The sequence below is a fragment of the Miscanthus floridulus genome, chromosome 8 (assembly GCF_019320115.1).
Source record: "Miscanthus floridulus cultivar M001 chromosome 8, ASM1932011v1, whole genome shotgun sequence".
NCBI lineage: Eukaryota > Viridiplantae > Streptophyta > Magnoliopsida > Poales > Poaceae > Miscanthus > Miscanthus floridulus.
The window spans coordinates 171884447-171888861 of record NC_089587.1 but is presented as its reverse complement, the minus strand read 5'-3'; the positions used below and the strand labels follow the sequence as shown (position 1 = coordinate 171888861).

Here is a 4415-nt window from a genome sequence, read left to right as displayed (position 1 = left end):
CCAAATTGGCGGCTGGCAGTCCATGACTAGACTCGATGTGAGAGAGATGTCTAGCTAACTACCTAAACCACTCGTGAGTGTGAGGAATTGGTGCTAAGCTAAGCAGTCGAAGAGAGGGGGAAGAAAAGCGATGGCTCTCCTCATGGCGTGGCTGATGAATGAGTAGGCAAGTGGATACGATTAGATTAAGACAGGTAGGTTTGGTTGGTGACGATAGTGCAAGCATGTGCACACGAGCGATGAAGCAGTGGGAGGGCTTAGCGCGATGTACTTGAGTTGGAGCAACCAAGGTCGAGCGGTCTCGTTAGTATCGGCCATCGAGGACAGGCGAGGTAGAGGGGCATCACCCTTGCCACAACGACCGAGGTCATCGACTCAGATGCGACGAACAGAGGGGCCATGTCGGATTGCGACGTGGTAGTTGGATCTAGCGGTGAGATGGGCACCACATTGACCACACGACGGTCGTCGTGACATCGCCCTGGCCTACCCACGTTGTGGTCGGCAGCACGCCCACGATGGCCATGCGACAGCAGCCCTATGGCTAGCCTGGCCTCGCAAAACATGACCGAGGCCAGCCCAGCCCAGCGCGTGATAGCCAGCCTCTGAGACTGGCCTATGGCATGGCCAAAGCCATGAACGGCCATGCAATGGCAGCGCACGATGACCACGAGCCTGGACCAAGCGACTGCTATCAGTGGCGTGCATGAATTTTAAAGCTCCAACCAAAACCAACCCAGCTAGGTTGAGACCAAACCAATTTGCCAAGGCTCAAGAGGGTCCTAAAGGTTATCCCAAGGAGCATCAAACACAAACTAAGATGAACTACCGAGAGAGATAGAGACATGCCAAAATAGGTCATTAGGCCAGGCGCTGATTCACGAACGGAGCACCAAAACCTGACTACAACGCGTTCTAACGAAGTTTGGTCATTTTTTACGATAGCAACGTGATCTCCAACATGACTTCGACCTATACCATGCTCATGTACTCACTTTGGTACAACCAACAGTGCAAAAAACACGAATCTAGTGTTTAAGAAATTTAATCAAAATTTAAATGCTAAAACGACATCGTCATTGGGTTTTCAGACTTGATCATTTTAGTTCTAAAGGCTGGAATTAAATTCCAACTTCAATCCTTTAGCTATCAAAAATACTATTGAACAACATTTATTTATTGAAATAAAAGTTGCATTGTCATCTACCAAGTTTGTACTTCCAACTTTATTTAAGTGTCACATACATGTTCTATAGTATTTTTGCTTAATAAAAATTGATTTTAAACCCTAAGTGATATAACATGACTATTGAATCAACTTTCGTTTAGCACTTTTGTTGATGATTTTGAGTTACAGAAATTGATCTACACACTTTATCATATGAATTAACACATAAACATGATGCTCATGACTTAGTTTAGTAAGTTGTTTAAGCGGTAACACCGAGGGTGTTACAGCAGGGGGCCTAACTCTTCCAAAATCTTCTCCAAGGACTAAACTTGATTGGTCTGACAAAGAATGCAGAATAAGCAGACTTGCTGCTATATGAGCCTAACGAGGTTAATTTCCACTTAAACTGATCAGGTACATCTTGTTGCAAGACTGTACCTTTGTTGACAGTAATTACCATCCATCATGAACCGTCAATAAAATTTGAAATCATGCATAAAAATGATCACCAACATAGACTTAGGGGTTTAAACTAACAATTTTCATGAGTTTTGGTGAATCTATATTTTTAGTAGGGTTTATTCAGAAAACTGTCAAGGTGGATCAAATCGTCGAAACAAATCGCGCTTATCCACAACAAAAACTACCCTAGAAGGTTCCAGAAGACTCGAGAAGACACCACACCAAAGCGGAGGTTGAGGCGTCGCCAAGCCGACCACACCTATAGGCTGGCTAGCCCCTGGGGCCCACCTATCAGCCCCCTATTTTATGTCGATTATCCATCGCCTCCTAGATTGCATCTATGATGTTTATTAAAGTCGGTTTGATCCGAGGGCTCAGAATTGATGCTCCGGCCTATATATATCAACCCCTACCCCCTCCCTCAAGAGATCCATCATAAGTCAAGATTATATCAGAAATTAGGGTTTCCAAAGAGAAGAGAATAGATCTCTAATTCTTCAAGTTCTAGTATAGGCTAGCTAACAAGGTTCAAGTAGAGTTTGGGCCATTGCTCAGGATTTCACGTCTAGATTCCGGTATATCCATTGTATCCCTCTTTATTTATGACTTTGTGCTACTTCAATAATCTGTTGCTATTTATTATGTTCCTAGTTTGCTCTAGTTATATGCTTGATATAGTCATGATTGATTATGAATATATGCATATGTTCGCAAAGCGGTTTGCTCAATACTCGAGTGAGTTAAGTGGTCGACATTATGTAAGCATGGTGCTTAAATATTGTTTACCTATGGATGCATTTTACACTCTAGGTCATGTGGTAAATCACAGATGTGACACTCCCGTTGAGTCCTCTATAGTCCACTCCCTGTTTGTAGAGCAAGTAGAACCCGGTTGCAAAGGGAGTCAAGCTCTAATCTTGATCTTCCTTAGTAATGTTCCTTATGCATAGATCCAAAGTTAATTATGCTATAGATGAGAGTGTATATACTTGGGTGTACAAAAGACTTAGTAAATAAGGAATAACTTAGGAATCTTTTGCTCTTAATTAATGTCGTACCTAGCCATACTACATTTATGAGTATCTATTTCTATCTCTGGAATACTATCACTGCCTTACACTTATCATTTATTTATCATTTGATTTACCCCTGCTATAGCATGAGAGTTAATGATCTTGTCATAAGTATGCATATTTATCAATATCTCCAGCCACCCCATCGCTCCTCCCTATGGATAAAATATAAATAATGATACCTGATATGCTCCGAGTGAAATGCTACAATAGTATATTATCCATGCGCTTGCGGATACTTAATATATATAAATTTACAAGTGTTCTCAATAATTATGAACAATGCATTTTTGGCATCATTGCTAGGGGTGACAACTTAGTAAAGAGTGATGCTAAGAAATGCCAACAAGCATTTCTGGCGCTGTTGCCTGGGAGGGGCATATGATCAAATAAATACTTATTGATGAGATCATAACTTTATACCTCTACTTTAGCAGGCTTACCCTTGTTTGTCTTTGTTCATATCTTATACAAGGTATTGTAGGATTGGTTGTGACTATTCAACAAGTTCCATCAATCAGAATCAACCCAATCAAGAGGAAGCTCAACACCAGTTTTTGAAGTTTTGGCTAAAAAGACTCTGCGAGAGTTCTCTCCTCTAAGCACTGAGAACATCCGCACTAGACCAACACTCAAAATTAACAACCTTGAGTTCAAGCTCAAGCCAAGCCTCATCAACATGGTGCAAGCTACTCCATTTAGTGGAAAGGCATATGAAGATGCTAGTGCTCATCTTTAGAATTTCCTAGAGATTAGCAGCATAATCACCATCAAGGACGTTGCTCAAGATATCATACTACTCCACCTGTTTCCATTCTTGTTAGTGGGAAGGGTGAAGCAGTGGTTCTACACCAACAAAGATAACCTCAACACATGGGCAAAATGTTCGAAGGCCTTTCTAGCGAAGTTTTTCCCTACAGGCAAGACCAATGCCTTAAGAGGAAAGATTTCCAACTTCCAACAGCAGAAATGAGAAACCATTCCAGAAGCTTGGGAACATTTCCAAGAATACATTTTACATTGTCCTCATCATGGAATAGAAGATTGGTTGCCCATGCAAAGCTTTTACCATGGATTAACTCAGAAAGCTCATGAACAACTTGATGCAACAGCTGGAGGATCATTTATGTCACTCACCATCAGAAAAGCTAAAACCCTTATAGAAAAGATAGCCTCTAATCAAGGCTGGTCTCAATGCAATATTCAAGCATGCAATAAGAGCGAAGAAGTACCAAAAGAGATGTGTGCACTGTCGATCAAGATGGACGTCTTGTTGAATTGGCTTGAACAGCGAGCCAATTACAAGAAAGATCATCAGACCATTCAAGATGCTTTTAATTCGCAAAACGAATGTAGAGAATATTTGTGGGTGGAATTCCCTGAATATCAAAAAGAAGCAAACATTGTCATCAATAATTCTGCTCCACAACAATAGAGGCAAGGATGGAATCAATAACAACAATAGTCAACTTACCAAAGTAAGTACCCAGGTAATTATCCCTCTAATCCTAAGCAACCATCCTTGAGAGACTTGATCTTAGAATAAGCTAGGATTAATGAGAATATTTCTAAGAAGCTAGCTTTTAATGATGAAGTCTTAAAAACATAAATACCAAAATGGACAGTTTTTCTTTTGCTTTAAAATACCAACTTAGCTATAATAAAAAGATAGAATCATAATTAGCTTAGTTGGCTACTGCTCTGCCTGT

The 4415-nt window shown here is 40.8% G+C and overlaps 1 non-coding gene across 1 annotated transcript; it reads right to left on the bottom strand.

The window, feature by feature from the left end:
• Positions 1-3636: 3636 nt before the first annotated feature.
• Positions 3637-3743, bottom strand: LOC136478586 (small nucleolar RNA R71). Its single transcript, XR_010764309.1, has one exon. It is a non-coding gene; the product is annotated as a small nucleolar RNA R71 (small nucleolar RNA).
• Between the last annotated feature and the right edge of the window lie 672 nt (positions 3744-4415).